The sequence below is a fragment of the Leptinotarsa decemlineata genome, unplaced genomic scaffold (assembly GCF_025532065.1).
Source record: "Leptinotarsa decemlineata unplaced genomic scaffold, Ldec_3_MD MMD2_tig00026354_RagTag_RagTag, whole genome shotgun sequence".
Taxonomy (NCBI): domain Eukaryota; kingdom Metazoa; phylum Arthropoda; class Insecta; order Coleoptera; family Chrysomelidae; genus Leptinotarsa; species Leptinotarsa decemlineata.
Window position 1 is genome coordinate 9,395,327 of NW_027412702.1, and position 21,296 is coordinate 9,416,622.

Here is a 21,296-nt window from a genome sequence, read left to right on the forward strand (position 1 = left end):
GGAAAATAAAAAACTTTTGTCTTATTCAACCGATCTTGTAGGTCTTTCCGTTTCCGATATAGCAATAGTTGGATCAGCAAAATGGTGAAACGAATTTATTTTTTCGAGAATAGGCAACTTTCTAGACAAACCCGAAACAGGTCAATTTTTGTTCTCAAATTATGATTTTTTGGCATATATAGGTATCATACATTATAGAATAGAAACTACACCGTTCGTTGTGTGTTATGCTTATTAGTGAACATCACAGTTTCAAATGAAGAATCTCTTATATCCACAATCAGATGAAGTACGCTCTTAGAGAGTTTGCGAGAACTTTTTTTGAATAATTTAATACTATTTCGCTTCCAACACCTCCAAACATTATTTTCTTTCAAATTCAGAACTTAAATAGTGGCATAATCTGGATATTGTCAATGATTGTGTCATCTAATTGCCTACTTTCTCTTCAGTAATCAGAATTTGTCTGTTTTATGTCTTCTTCATTACTATTATAGTATTCAGTACTAATTTAATGATGCAAGTGACATTTATTGACAGTCAAACAAACAATTGTTATTCTGTCAGAATCCAAGGTACATATTCTACATAACGCATTGTTTTAATCACTCAATTCTTCAAACTCATGACCATCAACATTACACATCATTTCACATAAATACTTTGTATGGAAATTTGACACACAGAGTTTGTGTGTAGGCTATTCGAAAGTGTATTAGGGAAGATCAATGTGAAGGAATCGATTTTTCATTCTGTTTTTTTTGTTACCATGAGAAATATATTTATCAACATTTTGGATGTAGTAACACTGTATTTGAGTACGTCCTACGTCACCAAACGGCGAGTACCAAATCAACTATTCACTCACATTTTAGCGCTCACTCCTAACCTTAATTTCTGTGCCACCTCTTGTGTGAAACCTTTGTGTGAAACCTTTCAAATAAATGAATAAAGTTATTACTATTATTATTATCCCTAACACCCCCAAGAGATTCTCGCATGGGTTGCTCTAGCCATAGGCCTGACCATCGAGAGTTTACTCTTGACGGTTGACAAGGAGTCACCTCAGTTATTAAATAGAAAAAGCGCAGAAAATGAGATTAGTCACACAAAAATTATTTTTTAATCCGTATGATAAAATCTGATGTGGTAGGAAGCTAGAGTCTCGTAGGTCAAAATGACCAGTAACACTTTTTTTCTAAGAATATTTAGCTGCAACCAGGATATCAGAAGTAGATTAGATCATTATATTTCTATTAGGCTGGCGTTAGTACTTCTATACCAAACAGCTTCAGGAATTGTATAGATCTATGAGGCTGCATAGGCCCACTGTATACTTACTTCAAGTTAGAGTCAAAAAACTTACATTATGGAAAATTATTTATCTAAGGAACATTTCAGCTTCAGAAAATCTACAGTCTTGCTCTGCTGGAGTTTCTCAATGGAAAACTTTGACAGAAAATTTGCAAACTTATCTGCTACTCAACAAATAACATCCACCTTAATGAAATGAAAATTATAGCAAAAGCTCGGCTGACAAATAGATTCAACAAAAAGGTGGCAGCCGAATGATTTTTTTCATTCGGAAATAAATGAGTTTCTTTCAATATTTTGTCATATCTATCACAGGAAAATTTATTTACCTACTAGAGTTTTTTTTTAGAATCTAGATGGTTAGTGTATTGAACAAACCCGAACTATTTGAAAACATTGAAAACTGGAGAGTACAGCTCTGGTAGAAGTCGAACTCTACTAGTAATTCTTGGATTATGAATTGAAAAATGGGCAGTATCTACTATTTATGAAGGTAAAAAAGTACCATTGAGTTTATAATACGTGTGATTTTTTCACCTTTGAAATGCAACATTTTGAATAGTATTTCTCCAAATATTGAAAACTGTATAAAGCTCGAACAAGAATTTGATAATTTCTAAAAAATACCTCCAATTGAAATTTCAGGAAACACCTCAATTATTTAGTTATTGGGCCAATCTGTAGTCAGTCTTAGGACGTCATAGTTTTAACATGGAAATGTAAGAAGAGTTTTCAAATAATAGGAATAATAGGAATGGGGAACTTTATCCCCAAAAACGCCAAGGCAAAGATATACAGGTTATCTGTATACAATAATTGATAGAGCTGTGCTTGTACTTGATATTTCAACTAAAATATAATTTCTTTTAGATATCAATTTGACTTCAAACTTTCAATGTAGCTTCAGTTTATCTTGTCAAGACAAAAGCGTAGAATTAAATAAACTTTATCAACGGAATTTCCGAATCCAAAAGTTAAATTTGAAAGTCAGTTTTTTCAAAGATTTTTACTTTTTGTTGTTTTTCTTTGTCATATCACCCTGTAAAACAAACTAAGCACAGAAGCAAGTTCGTAGTTTTAGGTAATGCGTTGCAAAAACTGGCACAAGTACGAAATCGCCTGAGACCTATCTGGTCCTGGTGAGGTCTCGCGGTCTGTCCTTTTTCTGCTTCTTCTTCTCTTCATCTCGTTACGGTACTCTCCGCACCGGGCTGCTCTAACATTCCATCGCGACTCTTTTAATATGGTCGCGGATTCTCCGTGATCAGAATTGAATACGCGCTTTATTATTGTTTTCATCTCGTATAAAGGTTAATCAGCGGCTACCGAGAAAATCGTATGCTGATGTACACAGGCAGGAGGCGCATTGTTTTGTCGGCGGAGTCCTGACCTGCAGCCGAGAATTTTTGCGACATTTGATCCTGATGGTCAAGTTGAATGAGTTGGGGTTAAAGGATTTTCTGTATAGTTAATTGCTGAATCTGAAATTGTACGCAACAAAGGACACTTGACCAATAATTATATCGGGAAACCACTTTTTTGAGAAAGTTGTATTCTAATTTTCGAAATTGAAGAAGTCACAAGGTCAGATGAATTAAGTTCCACAGTGTGAAGTACTATTCGAAATTTTGAAGGAATTGGAAACCTTGATGTCGCTACTTCTGGCGATTGTATATATAGCTTGTGTGGCAGATAATGGGAAATCTGTCATTTCTGCAACGCATTGTTATTGATAAAATTAAATCTACCCGGTGTATTCGTGAATGAAAAAACATTAAAGTCTGAAACAATCAACATAAGGTTTGTTCTGGTTCTACGAAATTCAGGTTCTAAGACGTCAGGATCATGTGCAGTTGATATACAGCGTTCTGGTTTATTGCGGATGAGTTCGGATTGATGAATTCTCTGTTCTGGTTTCGACTGCGAAATTATCCTAAATAAAACTGTCTTGAACCGTCCCGAATCGTTCTTGCTCTCGAGGCTGAAAACTGTTCCCGTTGCTCGAACTATACAACTTGATATGGTTGAATAAAAATATTGCAAACTCATCGCGAGAATAATATTTTATTGAAAAGCAAAACAAGCCTCTAACTGATCATTCTCAATGCAGTCTCACTTACATACGCAATTTACAAGATTTTGGATTTTTTTTAACAGTATGTTATTCATGTTTGCTATCAACAGCACCTGTGAAAAATTACCATCTAATATTTATTCTATGCGGATGAAGTAATCATATTCTGTCGTGGCAGACATTCTCTAGCACCAGATCATTACAGACTGTTGTAAACGAGCTCTACTAGTGGTCTCAGAAAGTGGGTTTTCTGTAATGAAAAATCCGGAACCACAATCTTCCAGAATCTAAAATTTTTACTGAACCTTAATTGATCTTTAGTTGTAAATCAAATGGCATGTTTTGAAGAAGGCAATTTATTCAACAAACTCTCAAGGTATATATTGGTCAAACTGGCAGAACATTTAGTAATCGAATCCAGGAACATCATATGAGCTATGTGTAAATAAGAAAACAAGTTCGAATCATCTTTTAGAAGAAAATCATATCTTTAGCGAAAAGTTCGAAATTGTACACATAGAAAATAAAGGTTTGAAACTGAATCATTTGGAAGCAATGGAAATTAATGAACTTAAAAAATCAAACTTTCTAATGAATGACCAACTGGATTTGAATAGATCACTATTATTGAAATAGTTTTCTTAAAAAAAACCAAGAAAGAATTATTATTGATGTAGAAGTGAGGTAATATGCTTCAGGTAATCATAATTGAAAAGGTACTTTAGGTAGTTGATGACCAGAGTAGTTGAAATCGCAAAATGCAGGAAAAAAATCACCAAGTTGTGTCTGGAAGTTGATAAGATTCTAGACCGCAAGTCCATGCTAACTTTTTTAGGAGAAATATGACACGTATTAAACATTTTTGAATTTTTCAATCCCTTAGATTAAATCGCTGCATAATTAAATGTTCAACATTCAAACATATGTGAGATAGAGCCACCAGAAGGTTCTCCGAAATCGATCCCATTAAATTTGAGGTTAGTACAACTGAACATTACAATAAAAATATTAATGTTTGAACAATTTCTTCAGCAACAGTTGATGATACTTCTTTTCAATTGATATAAAATTTTTGTTACGGTATCAAATCTCAAACTATAATAAGAAAGTAACTGATTTGCAGTCTTAAAAAAGTAAAAACTTTTCCCTAATCGAAATATCGAAATTGATGATTTCAATAACCTGGATAAAACATTGGCAACGGGTGAGAAATTTTCGCAAGTTCACACGTCTGTTTCTTCGGGCGAGCATGTGTTTTCAAACTACCATAATAAGGAAATCGTACAAATATTTTATTGCTCTGGTACTCAACGGGGCCACAAATTCGTCCATAAATAAAAAGTATTTATCTGTTATGTAATTCCGCTTCAGTGTAGAATTTTGAGTTGAATAACGTAATTGCCACTATTGCTGCTAACTCGCTTTCGTGGTATGATATCGTCTTTGATACGAAATTTAATAAACTGTCAGGCTTAACCAACATTCCCTGACAACTTTTGAAAGCGATAGAAAATTTGTGTACTGTAAACTACCGGTGAATGAAAGTGTAGATGATTTTCAGAAAAAGTAAATAGTATAGTTGTGTACACAGGGTGTTACCGGATGAAATTATATGAACCTTTTTGTAGAACTCGTTGATATACAAGTGGTTATACGAAAATTTTTCAATATCTCCTGCCATTATGGAAATATTCCATTCTTTTAGAAAAATGTCAGCAAAATAGGTTGAATTGAAAGGAGAGATACGTTTTTTAGCTTCCTATTTCTGTATCATTATCCAAAACGATGCTGATACAGTGATAAGATACGTGTCTTGTCCAAACACTTCGAAGTACACTATTGATGATGATAATGTTTTATGTAAATGCCATTTTATATATGTAGCTTTTCTATAAATGATATTGTTTCAATCTCATAACGAATGTTTGTAGTGGCTGGTATCTCAATCACCACAAAATAAATAACCAGGAAAGGAATTTCTGGCAAAAACATAACAATCTGCACTGACAGCAGACAAGCCCTTGAACAGACAACCAAGATTTAGCCAAAGCCTCGATAGATAATCATTATCCTGAGGTGGGTTAAAGGGCACGACAGGAGTAAAGGCAATCGCATTGCCGACTCTAGCCAAGGAAGCGGCTGGACTAAGAATTTTAGGACCGATTCGGCCTGATGTTACACCCATGCTCAATCCCTAAAGGGATGGTATGGAATCAAAGGACGGAATCTTGCCATGATCACCCTGGGCGACCCTGGAAAGCTGGCGCCGACCAGGAACAATCTACGCTCAACAGTAGGATTTCTGACTGGCCACTGTCAATTAAGGAAACACCTCCATAATATGGGGCTAGTGGACACACCTTTATGCAGGATGTGTGAACAAAAAGATGAGACTGTCAGTCATGTCCTAAGCGAGTGCCCGGAGTTATCGTCAATAAAAGAGTGTGTGTTCGGCAACTCTTGGCATACACCTGCCGATATAAAGGAGATGTCTCCCAATGACCTATCCACCTTCCTGGAAAGGACACGATGGACAATAACCTAGAAGGACAACTCCTCGGGAGGATGTACAATGGGTCACATGTGACCTAAGTGCTGTGGGCTTACACTCACCCTCTCTACTCCACAGATACAGACAGATGTTTATAGTACAAACTGAATGGGTAAAAATGATTTTGGTGTAATTCAATGTTCACATGAAAGTAGTTGTTTCGGAAGGACTTTTTTCTTTCGTGTAATTCAATGTTAATGTGAAAGTTGTTGTTTCGAAAGGGTTTTCTCTTCCAGTTTGTGATCCTCATATTTTTTTAAAGGGTTTTTATTGTAGTTATTTTATTTCTTTCGTTCTTTAGAAGTTTTCTAAATTTTTTGTGTAAAGATGGAGAAGTAGGAAGCCAAAAACTTTTTTTTTCCAAAAAGCTTGTTACTCTTTCGATTTTTGATCTTCACAAACTTTATTTTGAAAAAAACTTCATTTTGAAAAATATATCACAATATGTTGTGATATATTTTTCTAAATAAAGTTTGTGAAGATCAAATCGTGAGGTGTAGTTTTTGAAATTACTATGGATCTTCATCAATCGATTTTTTTTTCGAAAATTAATAAAATTCTGCTCTTGGATGTTACAAATCTGAAGTCAATATTTTTTTGTTTGAAAAATTTGCTTCATGTGTGGACAGATGGATATTTACTGAACTGTCGAAGAAATCAGAAATATAGAATAACTATTCGAATAATTTGATAAACTACACCTCACGATTTGATCTCCACAAACTTTATTTTGAAAAATATATCGCAACATGTTGTGATATATCACATATTTCGCTAAAATATCAGAAAACTATTCGAATAGTTCGAGTACAAAGATGAAAAACTTGTACATTGGTACATATCCTCAATCAAAGCTCCTTTTGACTTCCAATCATAGATCAAGCTATTTTTGAATATTAGAGGTTTACCAGATCCATTTTTTGTTGAAAAGGAGTGTGTCTCATCAAATGAAAGAGTTAAGGCTGCCCCTAAAACCATAGAGAAATTCTTCAATAGGTAATGATAAAAAATTTTCGTCGTGGAATAAGAAACATGTTCTGTTATCCCTATATAACTGACAAATATATTGTTCCTTACCTATATTATTTTTTGCTGTTTTTTACTCTTCAAGTTATGAGTTTCACACAACATTGTTTATCCTTGGACCTCTGTCAACTTCGTTTTACACTGAATTTTCTGCAGTTTCGTATATGGGATATTTCTCACTGAAAACTTTCGCCCGCTACGCTGTAGGCATTTGAATGCTGGAAAGTGTTTTAGAACTTTTAATGGACTGAATTGAATATGAATTGCTATTCGAAATGAATATTGGCGAAACAATGGCACAATTCCAGAGAGATTTCGTAGGGAAGTTTTTCCCAAATGCGAAATTTGATGAAATGTTTCTGCGAACAATGGCCCAGACTCTGACAAGTCAGACGTTTCGTTCGAATTGTTTCGAAGTTCTGCTCCAACTCCAAAGATAAATCTTAGCAAGCTCGGAAACTGTCAATATGGCGCGGCTGTTTACTTTATTGGAGTGATGCAATAGTGACAGTCGTTCGCTAAGTCATGGTTATGACCCACATACGAGAAATGTCCATATATTTTCCAAATCCCCGATCGCCATCTCGAGAAATTGAGGAGAACGCGCTGCCGGAGCATCTGGCGATTTATTGTGGGATATAATGTAACTACTGAAATATATTACTGTTTCAGCGTTCGAATCTTCTCGATAGTTCCTTTTTTGGAAGGATTTTTTTCAATAACAAAGAGTATTCAGTTTTTTCGGCCGGTTGTATTTGTTTGATTCAGACAATATAAAAAAAAGTTGAATTATTTATTTGATATACATGAAAATACAAGGCTTCTAAAAGCACATTGTTTCATTTACCAAGATGACCATCACTGGAATCATCAGCACATTGATGGCACCTACTTTCACACAAGCACTACATGAAAATCCTTCAGGCGCCTTCAGAGCGGTGCCTGTGCGAAAGGAGAAATGTTCTGAGGAAGTTTATTTCACATGAACGCAGTTCTTCAGGTGAAAGAGTTCTGAACTGAACCTCAAAACGATGAGCGGCCACAGTCCGTCGCGGATTTCTGATATGTACCACTCTACCATAATTGGTGGAATCAAATGTGTCAAGTCACTTGAACACTTCATGTGATAGTATCTATACATGATAACAATACTCCAGTCGTCAGCAAAGCAATATATTGGATTCTTGGTTTCTTCCAATAGGTCGTTGATATACAATAAAAAGAGGGTTGGAGACAATATGGATCCCTGGGGAACACCAGCGTTGATGGTGAAAGTATTAGAGAGATATCCATCGACGGCCACTTGCAGGGAACCTTCTTTCAGGAAGCTAAAGAGCCATACACAAAAATGATCCGAAAAGCCATAGCATCTAAGTTTGGCCAGCTAATCCTCATGCCACACACGGTCAAAGACCTTATAAATATCAAGCGCAACAGCTCTTGACTCTCCATGTTTCTCGATTGCGTTATTCCAAATATGGGTGACATACGATAGAAGGTCGTCTGTTGATCTTTTGATTTTGAAGCCTTCCAAATATTTGAGAATATGGTGGTCTACGGCTTTCTCCATAATTTTTGATATCACTCATAGCAAAGCGACTGGTCTATAGAACACAACAGTGAAATGTTACTTATATACGTCCACAATACACAATAACTCGAACGACTGAGTAGTTATTTTTCATTTTGTCTCTGGTTGAGATGATTTTGAATATTTTTTGATTGCATAGATTGGGTTAGCTCAGTATATCCTAAATGAAGTCGACTAATGATGATTTGCTCTTAACTATTCGATGATCCATGTCTTTTCACATTGGGTGTTTAGTCTTTCAGTTCAGATGTTGCGTCTTGGTAGTTGCTGTTCCATTTATTCTAAAATGAATGGAACAGGCCCACTTTAAGAGTGTTAGATGCTTCTTTCAGATTAGGTCTGGAAATGGCATCCCGTAAATACATATCAACTTTTTCATTTACCTTCATTTCAGTGTGCGAAGAAATCCAAAAGTTGAACGCCTATTTTCTCTGTGAGGGTTAAGCCGTTTGGGTGTGTTCTATATATTTGTTGCAGAAGTTGTAGAGTACTCAGTGAGTCTGAGAATACTCTAAATTTTTTACTTAGAATATTGCAAAAGATTTTCCCATCGGCGATTTTATAGAAGAATGAAGGTTTTTGCTACGTGTTCTGTCATTACTGCAGCTTCTACTCAAATCGTAGCTCTAGATGAATCAGTGTACTACTTTAAAACTTGACAACAATTCTCATTGATGATGTTCTTGTTCTCGACCTTTTTTAGGAACTGGATAGTTTTTATAAACCATTAGTCTATTCCATACGAGGTTTGAATCGTAGTAATGAATATATTTGCTCAACGTCAAGACTATTCAAAGATAGAATCACTTCACATAAAAGTGATAGTAGATTGTATCCTGTCATAATATGGACTATAATTCAACCAAAATCTTAGCAATTGAAAGAAATATATCTTAAATTGTTTTTGAAAATATCATTTATATTACAATCAAAAAATTGTCTCAACAGAAGATCAGACATTGATAAACTCAGTGACATTTATGCCTTCCTACTAAATATTGTAAACATTTACATGATTTTCAAATCAACTATAATTCTGAATATTCATTATTATAACACATAACATATTTTTTAACAAATTTCCAACGTTCCTAGGGCAGGGTTTCACTTTGTATTAATAACATAATGCATTTGACATAGATAATAGCATAAATCACCAGATGACTCTGATCACACTTGCACCATAATTGTTCTTTTTTGTTTCATAGTCTCAACATAGACATACAAACACACCATTTTCAAACTGAATCACATGACAGCTGTCAGTGTTCAAATCAAATAATGATTTCATTATGTAAATTTAAATGATCTTCCTTATATCAGTTAGGAGTCAAACTTTTTTAATGTAGTGACTTGTTTTATTTTATTGACATGTTTCAACTGTTGTAACATTCTTTTCGACCCGGCCAACATCACTAACAGTAAGTTGAGCCTTTTGTACTGATTTTATAATATTGAGACGCTCTGACCTCTTTATACGGTCAGAGCGTCTCAACCCAGGTATTTCAGGTACTTTAGGTAAATTTTCCTGTATTTGTACTGCATCAGGTACTCTTCTTTGTGTTAGATCTTCTCTAGGAATGTGTATGGTTTTGTTTAATGTATTGAATGTGAGGTCTTGTTGTGTTTTGATTTGTACTTGTTCCTCGATAAGTGATTTATGACTGTTAAATTTATGGATGTTCAAGTTTTCCCAAATGTCCATGCGGTTTCCCTTGTTGACTTGTTTTATGAGTTTTATGTTCTCTGGTGGGGGGAAATTATGTTTGTTTTGTCCATCGTTGTGTTGTTTTGTCTGTTGGGGTGGCTTGATCCTTGTTCTGTATTTTTTGTTTGATTCTGTTTTCTAGTTTATCTATTGTCTTTTGGGTGTATCCGTTTTCGTTCGCTATTTGGTATATGACTTTCTGTTCTTTGTTTCGGGCTTCATTGCTGAGTGGTATTCTTAACATTCTATATATGAATGCGTTATAGGCAGCCATTTTGTGTGATGGTGGATGGTTTGAACTTGCGGGCACGGTGGAGCTTATTTGTGTAGGTTTCCTGTATATTGCCATTTGAAATTGTGTTTTGTTGTGGTTATATCCTATGGTTATGTCCAGGTAGTTGAGTTTTGAGTTGTGTTCTTCCTCAATGCTGGAACATAGTTTTTGATTTATTTCGTTAATTTCTTTTTTTATTTGTTCTATTCTTATTCCATTGTTTTGTGATATGTACAGTCCATCGTCAATGTATCTGAATGGAGAATATATACGTACTCTTTGATCATCCCCATATTGATTTCAATTTAAGAGCCACCGGTAGACAGCTGTTTCAGCCTATTGGGCATCGTCAGTACCGGGCAGGCGGTCCTCGATTGAAGACAAAATGAGAAAAACCAAGAAAGTACTTGATAAAAATAGCTGCGTAAACGCAACATAAAAACTTGGCAAGTTGACTTGGGTGTCACACCAATAGGTGGTTCCACTTATGTTTCGCTTGCGTTTACGCAGCTATTTTTATCAAGTACTTTCTTGGTTTTTCTCATTTTGTCTTCAATCGAGGACCGCCTGCCCGGTACTGACGATGCCCAATAGGCTGAAACAGCTGTCTACCGGTGGCTCTTAAATTGAAATCAATATGGGGATGATCAAAGAGTACTTATCTATTCATTTTTTGATTTTCATGGAATTATTTTCCAGCAGCTTGACTGCATTAACCTTTCTAGATTTCATATATATATATATATATATATATATATATATATATATATATATATATATATATATATATATATATATATATATATATATATATATATATATATATATATATAATATCATCGACAAAGGTTAATGCAGTCAAGCTGCTGGAAAATAATTCCAGGAAAATCAAAAGATAAATAGATAAGTACTTTCTGATCATTCCCATATTGATTTCAATTTAAGAGTCAAATTGAATGTGTCAAATATTTTAGACAATAATGGTGTGTAAGACAAATATCTTCATTGTTGTCGACTATTCTAGAAGTAATCGCATTTCATTCGTCCTTGAAAATAACAGCCGACGTGAAACGATAATCAGACAGAAACGAATAGAGGCTTCGGGATAGAGCGATCCTTCCGCTCGACTTGTCACAGACACTCGCTTCTAGAATCGCCCCGAAATTAGGAAGCCAACGGATCTAATCGAAATAAACTCCGAGACGTACGTCCAAATAAATAGCGTGAAAACGAGCGAGAGTAACGTACCGGATCAACCTTCGCAACACATGTGTTTTAGAGATATCGGAATGATTAAATATTTGCCGAGAGATGCAGATGCAATTATTTGTGTATCAGATTTTTGAGTGATGTCAGCGCGACGGGTTGGAGCATCAAGTCGATACGCACATTTCGCTGCTGGTTACTTTTTTGTTTCAAGGCAATTTCGATCCTGGGACTGATTCAATGAGGTGATGTTTTGGCATGCGAGGTTTCGTGCTTGCTAATTAATTTTCGGGGTTCAACTCAGTACACCTCGAACTTCACTGTTTAAGAACTCTTTCATTTGGAGAACTGCGTTTATGTGGAATAAGCTTTCTGAGAACGTTTTTCCAAATGGAATTAATCACCAGCGATTCAAATCCAATGTGAATCGCTACTTTCGCACAGGCACCGCTCTTAGAGCGCCTTAAGGATTTTTCTGTAGTGCTTGTGTTTTGTCCTAAAAAAAATAAAACTGATAGAAATTAACATTACCAAAACTTCTGACCCGTATTCAAAAAATACAAGAGTGGACATGTACCAGTACTTGTACCTAACTCTTCAACCTATTTTACAAAAAGGATTGATTTTCTTGTTGTAAGACTGCTCGAATTTAACCTACACCCAGAAAGACCAAAGAATCTTTCAAATAACTATAAAAACCAAGTGCTTACTATCAGCGATATTGTAAGTTATGTAGAGAACTCAACTAACAAACATATTTATTAACTATCTTGAATGCCTCAACACTTGAGCGGTCATCAATGTGGTTTCCGCAAGCAAAGATGATCATATCTTCTTACACACATCACTCGACTTAATAATCGAGAGTTTCGGATATTCCCCACCCAAAAGATGATACAAACTAAAGAACCTGATGTAGTCCTCCTCGACCATCAGATTGAGACGATATTCGTCGTTGAGTTTACAGCACCGGGCGAGGCAAATATTGTCTAAGATGAGTAAGAAAAATGGATGAAATATCAAGATCTTCTCGTCGAGCTTCGGTGGCTCCATCCAGATTACTCAAGTTATTATTATCGTTCTGATTGTTTGGGTCCTTGGTGGAATAATGACATCTCTACTCTTGAATCTCAAGGTCATGTCGACTTGCCGCAGTAAAGCAGAAATATTGGCCAAACTCAAACCAACAATTACCAATAAATTGATGGATGTAGCCGTTACTACGTGGTAGGAGATCATCATGAAAACTAGAAATGAAACTTTCTATGTTTTTTTATCACTTTTATTTGTAACTAACGTTACTGCGGTTTCGTCCTATAAGGACTTTTTGAAACTAATACAATAAATGAAACACAATAAACAAATACCACTTAATAAACACATGCTTACATAAATAAAAGAAAAACAAATAACAGTTATGTTACGTCAAGAAAAAAAATTAATGGTAATTTATTGATTGGTAATTATTTTTTGAAGAATTGATACATTGCAGGATGCATCCAATAAACAAAGTTGTGATTACTGACTATCATAGAAATAATTTTTATTTCTTCTGTTCGTAGAGATCGGTATCCATCACAACAGTAGCGTTTCCCTTACCTGCAGGTAAGATCTTGATGGTGTTGTCTCTACGTAGCCCGTTCAGAGCTCTTCGTTCTTCATTGCTAATATTAGATGTTGGAAGTGGTTCTCGATCTAGCTATTCTCTGATTTTCCATCTGAATTCTTCTGCCTCGATCTCATCAATAAGGAAACTGGTGGATTCCACTGCAGTTATTATTTCCAAAGTGGGCACATATGTTGGTGCAATGGCGAAGTTTAGACCTATCCTCAACAAGGATTTTTCTGTGTCCGTGTGCGGGCGGGAACTCATATTAATGACGTTGGCGGCTTCATAGTTGTCCTGTTGTTTTCGGTCTGCATTTGGGCATCGTTTCCTCACCAAATTTCCCAATTTTTTGTTGTGGGTATACTCCATGTCTTGTCGGATCTTCAAGCACGTGCTTTCAATCTTGGTAAAGATTGATCCATGATCGTTTTCCAAGGTTTCTCTTCTTATTTCTTCGAATCGTTCTGTGGCATCCTGCTTCAACGGTGGTAATTAATTTGAGACCTTATCAGTGCTCGGCGGGCGCGTTGCAATATGCGTTTGGCTCACTCTCTCTCCTGGGATTGTCGATTTCAGCAGAAAACCTATGGGTATGATGTTGTTGTCTCTAGCTCTGCACAAGAAGCTAAGGTGAGTTTCTTCTTTGGTAAACTTAATCACAGTCTTCTCATATCCTTGGAATGAGTCGCTGGTTCCGGGTCCGTACCGGGTATTCAACGTTTGTTTTTTATGTTAATATTCAAATGTCTTAATGCTGATTCTCTTTGATTACTCAAGGTGAGTAGTTGTAAAGTTTCACAGCACCAAAAAGAAATAATCTCTGAAACAGTGTAGTACAGCATGTGTTTTATATTCATAGTGGAAATGTCTTCATGCAGAATTATCAAAATGGAAGTGAGGGGAAAGTAGTCAAATTATGAACAATGCATTCTGAATGATGAGTCACACTTTTTGTCATATTAAAGTAACGGAAAATTTTTCAAGCTTCAGAAATGGAAAAATACTCACGAATATCATAAATTAGACAGCAACAAGAATTTTGAACTATAGTATAGCTTGTTTGAAGGTGGTTGACAATGTTCCGTGGTGATTACTGGTTATAACCCGAAGTTATCACCTGAAGTGAAGTAACTTGACTTGGAATCTTTTAATTTTTGATTTACATTTCTTGTTGATAATTGTTAATTTTCATCTCCTGTTTAGTTTAATTTTTTTATTGTTGCTTGTACCTTAAATCATTGTAATTTCAGTTTTTCTTGTTCAAGATAATTTTTACTTTTTCCGCTAATCTTTTCAACTTTTATAGATTCTTTCAGGAAGTTCAAATTAATTTATAATATATTAGACAATGTGAGTCCGAACTAATGATATATAGTATAGCTGTATCGACGAGCGTCAACATTTCATTTACAATTTTTCAGAGGTACAAAATATATCATCACCAGTTGTTGCCCGCGGCTTCGCCCGTGTAGAATTTCGTTTGTCACATTAAGTTTCGTGACAGACCATTTTGAACAAATAGTTCCAATAATTTTTATCAACCCAAAACTTCAGGTTTCCAACTTCAAAACTCACAAAATTCAATACAATCTTTGAACCCCTATTTTTCCCCCTTGGGGGTGGAAATTTCAAGAGAAAGAGCCACAAACATATATGCATACATACAAGTAAATCATGGCAAAAACCGTCTGGTTCCTAGTGACTATTACATCAACTGAATCACGCTTTATGTAAGCAATAAATGAAATTTACAAAAATTATTGATCATAAAGATTCACATGTTTAGTAACGGGTTTCTAAAGTGAAGACACTCTTCACAATAAATAATGCTCAAAAACTGAGAGCCATTTCAAACGCCAACCTACTGCCACACTCTGTATACGTGGGTTCGATGGAAGACTTGACAATAATGAGGGTATTTTTTGAATTTCACAAGTGTACGCGGCTCGAAAGCGCTTTCTCACAGTTCCATACCGAGCCGATTCTTTATTTGGGCAAATTAAAAGTACAACATTTTCAATGGAAACTTATCCACGGTGAATTGGACGCTTGCTATTGAACTGTATAAAATATCGAAAGGAATGCACACTCGAAGCATTCTCAGGATATTATAATTTATTCACTTTGTTCTCCGTGATTTATGTCTTATTTTGTTCCATCATCTCTGAAATATTTCGACGCCGAGGCCTTCTTATATGGCGTCGAGATCGCAGATTCAATAGAGATTCGGATTGTTTTTCGATGAGTAGTTGAATAAATGAATAAACTGTTCTGATTGTTCGAAACACCTGAAGCGGGTTTAACATAAGTACTTTTTCTCACATAAATTATTATCGAGTAAATAGTTTAGCGAAACGCAATAGAAGTGAATATTGCTTCTCGAAGAGGCTTGTCAGAAACGCTTGCTATACAAATGACTGAATAATACGAGGTTTATGTGAATATGATAACACAATATTTTAGTTATTTCACTCAACACTGTACGCCACTGTTCTATCACGTTTTTGTCCTCGCTTCTGATTGGTCGAACCGCATCCCTTTGATTTGCTTTGAGTCTAAAATACTCCCAAAACTATGTCTGGAATATAGCAGATCTTTTCAAAGGCGTGTCCTATCCCAATCTGCAATGTTCGAGAAAAAAATTCAGGATGAACACGATGTGTTTGAAAGATAGGCCGGAGAAATACGGGGAGGAGCGTTTCCCGAAATGTTGAAAGAGATATTTATATATCATCCTTGGTGCATCATAGAAAAAATCATTAAACAACAATATTGGTTGTTTTCAACAAAATTATTCATTTCAGCGATATGGACAAGTACAATTCATTTTTAAGGATAAATTTGAAATACAAATCTCTCCAGATATAAGAATATATGTTGATTCTTTAAGCTTGCATCTTTTAGAGTGAACCACAAAAACACAGTATCGTATAATTGCAAATTTTGTTCTTACTTCTATGTTGTTGGGTTTTGTATATTTGAGTTATCTCAGTTCATTTTTGTTTGGTAAGGAATTCTAAAATCATATCCGTTTTCAGTTTGTCACATCTTTTCAGTTAGTACTGAAATATAAGGTATAAGGTTAGTTGTAAAATGTGTCGGTGGTTGTCGGGTTGGCAATTGTTGAGTTGGTGGTTGTTGAATTGGTGATGCTTATAGTAGGGACATTTAGTTTTTAGGTCAACTAAAATATTAGGAGTCATCTTTATTTTCTTTTGCATTTGCTGTTGAATCTGCGAAAGAATCTGGATATGCGATCTCTTTCAGAACAAATTCATTATATTTTTTTCAACACTGGCATGATGGTCTTATGTGGTGTGATATCTAGATATCTATAAGAATTTGTTCTCTTCATATAAACATTTTTTGTTAACTCAATTCTTATTAATGAACCACCCCCCGAACTCACCTCTTTCTATACTGAAAATAAATTGATAGACTTTGACTTCAAATTTCAAGAAGTATATGATATGTTCGTTTTTGAAACAATTTCTAATATAAAAACAAATGCAATGGGATATGATTTACTGAAAATAAAACTCATAAAAATGTGCTGCCCACATATAATTCCATATGTAACACATATTGTGAATTTTTGTCTGAAAAATAATATTTTTCCCACGGTATGGAGGAATAAGAATGATATCTGATACTTATTCCTCCACTAATGTTCGATTACAAACTGAATAGAGAAAAGTATCTTCTGTATAATTCAGTGTTCATATAGAAGTATTTGTTTCGAAATAATTTTTTTCTTTCGTGTAATTCAATGTTTATATGAAAGTAGCTGTTTCAGGAAGACTTTCTTTCAGTTTGTGTCTGGAAGTTACTTCTTTGCCTGATCTACACATCCTTGTATAGAGTTACTTATTTTCAAATTAATTAATCATTCCTTTCTTTGGAAAATTCTCTCATCCATTTTTTTGTATCAGATGGAGTAGTAGAAAGCCAAAAACTTTCTTTCCCATAAATGATCATGTACTTGGGGTTGTCCCAGAAGCCAAAAGCCTGGGCATCATTTTAAATAAGGACTTGAAATTCGAAAGCCAGGTTAATCAGTTCATTAGGTGTGCATATTCGCTCAAAATTATATATGGACACCGAAATTTCCTACCCATGAAGGTGAAGGTGAATTTGTGCGAATCATCAGTTTTATCTATATTGATGTTTTGTATGGTCCATGTTTAACCAAGCAATTCAAGAAAAAGATACAAAAAGTTCAGAATTCCTGCTTACGGTTAATTTTTGGTATTAGAAGAAGAGAAAAAATATCACATAAACTGAAGGATACGGGGCTGGTTAAATATGAACGACAGGAGAGTGTTACATGCTGCAACTTTGTTTCACAAAATAATTAATAGTAAAGTGCCGTCTTACTTACACCAGAAAATTACTTTTAGAACTGATATGCATAATATTAATGTAAGGTATAAAGGTCGACTAACTCCGCTATCCTTTCGCTCAGAGTTTTTTAGAAGGAGTTTCAGCTACCAGATCTGTGCAATTTATAATGACATTCCCGAGCCCATGAAACGAGATGACTTCAATCATTTTAATATCAATTTCAAACGATTCTTATTATCTTCAAACTATTAATAACCCAAGACCTATTACAAATCTGTAAACAGTAATAATATTTTAAGATATTTAAAAATTCTTTTTGTTTATTCCTTTGCGTACTAGGCGACATTTTTGAGGTTAATCGGAAGAGCAATTGAATGATGACTTGTCATCATGTAAATTGAACTTCGCCTTTTATCTTCTTATAATAAATGAACTGTTCATGATTAATTTGCTTTAAATGTATTAGAAGATAATAAAGACGATATTATTATTATTAGCTTTATCAAAATTCATCTAGGAAAGGAATTTGACCGTCTTATTCAATCTTTTCTTAATAAGACAGCATTTCTTTATTAATAGCTATCTAAAAAGCAAGCCATTGGAATTATCTGTTTTAAGTAATTAATTACTTCACACCTTTTGAAAATGGACCATATATGGTGAGTTGAGATCTGAAAATTTGCTGCGATAGGTGATTAAAATCTGTTTGTATTTCATTTCAAAATCCTACTTTTGACAGCCTGACTGTGTATATCTTTCATCAATGTAATGGGTCTACAATTACCTACCTGTGATGCACTCTTTGGAACATATGGTGTAGTAATTAATATTACAGTCATTATGAGTAATAGAGGATATGCTCAGGTTAACTGGATTTGCTGGGTTAGGTTAGGTCCAAAGTGAGTGGATCTATTCGACTCTCCATCGCAACCCGCAAGGGTTCAATGTGGCTCACACCTATTCACACTCGACCAAATAAGCCCAGCTTCTTAAGAAAACCGATTAGTTTGTTTGGTAAGTGCTCATTCAGGTCAGTACCCTCCTTCGCAAGGGAGCTAGCAACCTCATTCTCTTCCAAGCCAATATGGCCAGGAATCCAGACCAGAGACAATCTGTAAAATCTTCCTATTGAGGAGGGTCGTTTTTGGCAATTTGCTACCAATTTTGACATTACTCGGTAGGAGCCAAGAGCTTCCAACGCCGCTTGACTGTCTGAGAATATTTTTATTGACTTGTGTATGAGGTTGGATGTATGAGGTTGGATTCTTCTAATCTCTCCGCACATAATTTAATAGCGTAAATTTCCGCTTGGAATACAGTCGCATAGTTTTCTAGGCAGGTTGATATCTCTGTCCTGAGTCTGCGACTGTAAACACCTGCACCGGAACCGGAAGGTGTTTTTGATCCATCTGTGAACCAACAACTTGCTGGGACTTCATATTTTACCGTTTTGACTTACACGGTGTAAAATAAATATTTTGACGAAATGGACAACCCATATTTGAGCAGATATTTATGAAGGAATCACTAATTAGCACATTACTCTTGATTTACATCGTATAGGATGCCGTTTTTTCTGCTGTAATAGAATTTACTGAATTCTGGGCATGTAACTTCTGGTGTATTACTTGACATTTTTATAGGACGAATTTCCTTGAGTTGAGTCGTTTGTTCCATTGATTGTCGCATCATTATAAAAATCGAATCGGATATGGGTCATTATGGGATTCAGTCCACCAATTGGATATCGCGACCCAATTTCGAGTGCATCGAAAACAAACAAACAAACGCCGTCTTTTCGGGTGGATGGACCTTTACCTACCCAACCCGTCGATTCTTTGATCCGTACAATGGTAAAATGACGTCAGCAGCGCGGCGACACCGATGCTCTTTTGTTGTCGGCGGCCGCTTGATAATTTGATGCGGCGCGGTCTAAGCGCCTACTACGATCGGAAATCGACTTTGCACAGGTCGCCTCCTATTTCACACGTGAACCGACAAGGAGGACCACCAGTGGTGGGCGACGGGGGAGGGGTGGTGCAAATGGGAGACATTTTTCGGTTTGGGTGGTAGTACTTTCTTTGTCACCATATGACTACCACAGAGTTTTTAAAATAATCTTTATTATCAGAGTCAAGGAGATGACTTATGTTACACGTGAGTAATTCAGATCTATCTGGAAATGAGACAATTTGCACTGGATTTAGATAATGTCAAGAATTCGACCTTCAATGGCACTAATAACTAGGTGTTTTTTTCTGAGTCTTATCACCATGTTCACGCTGGTTATCATGCAGCTTTCTTTAATTCGTTGTTAGTCGATGGAAAATAAATTGAATGTACTCGTACTTTCAATAAGACTGAAGTAGAGTTCAATATTTGCATCGACCTCTTCAATAAGCTGCCCTATACAATACGCAGCTTCACAAATTTTCAGTTGGGTATTCTATAAAGTCAGACAATCTTCAACTCCATGGGAATGGGAATCCATTAATCTCCTGGAATTCAATGATACATAAAAAACCTATTAATTGGCGACTTCATTGATTCCAGTGGCGCATTTGCTTTTTCAGCTGCAGCAAAACGCGGAAAAACCTGCAGCACCACATAGTCTGAAGATCTTGATCTGCCAATGTCCTCTCTCATAAAACAAACTGTAGGGTGTCTCCAGAGGCTCCAATAGATTCAATACATCGCCAGAACACTTCGTGACACGACTATGGTCAAACTTAAACCAGTCCGTTTCGTCTTTGACCAAGGCATAATAATGACCAAATTCAACGCCAGAACCACAGTGAACAATGACTGCATGAATATTATAATAGTGGTCTGCTAGATTGAAATGTTCATCTATTTCGAACCTTCGAAAGAGTTTCTTGGTTCCGTCAGAGATTGAGTCTTGTTTGAAGATCATCAGTGTTATTATTAGATTGACTGGTGCCTCAGTTATACTTGTTTCCTTATAACATTTGGATTACTTATCAGCATTACTCTGGCCATGTTACAAATATACCCATAGCGGTATTGCATTTACTATCCATCGTTTCACCAATATTATGTCCGTGGCAGAAATTATGTGTTCGCAACAGTTTATTGATGTACAACTTTGACCAGTAGTGCATTATCGTTCCTTTGTAATGGAATCGTCACATAGACATACTGGAAAGTTTTTAAACGACGTACAAAATAGTGACTTGGCGATCCTTGATTGATAGTGACTGACAATTTTTAAACATGTCAAAAGTGTTGAGTTGCTCTCTTCTGAATTTTCTTCTACCTTTTTCTCACTGGCATGTCCTACAAGATTGACAAATCTATACAGATATAATTTATTGAATTTTTTGGCCAAAGAACAATTTTATCATATATAGCCTCCTGAATTTTGACAACACGGTATGTTGCTAATAATTTCCCTATTTGGAATCAAAATCATAGTGGAAATTCACTTTTAAAATACTCAAATGAAGTAGAAAACACAATTGAACACTAGAACACTAAAAATTGAAAAAAATCATTATGCATGATAATAATTATAACTATATATGGATACTATAATATAATTAATAGCATAGAGAGCGTGTGTTATTAACTTTTATCCA

At 35.3% G+C, this 21,296-nt stretch overlaps 1 protein-coding gene and 1 long non-coding RNA gene across 5 annotated transcripts in view; one reads left to right on the forward strand and one right to left on the reverse strand.

Moving 5' to 3' along the window:
- Window positions 1–21,296, reverse strand: part of LOC141486451 (uncharacterized) — a 176,584-nt gene that overhangs the window by 83,533 nt on the left and 71,755 nt on the right. The gene's annotated exons all lie outside the window — the stretch shown is intronic.
- LOC141486454 (uncharacterized) overlaps window positions 1–21,296 on the forward strand; it is a 427,453-nt gene that overhangs the window by 28,686 nt on the left and 377,471 nt on the right. The gene's annotated exons all lie outside the window — the stretch shown is intronic.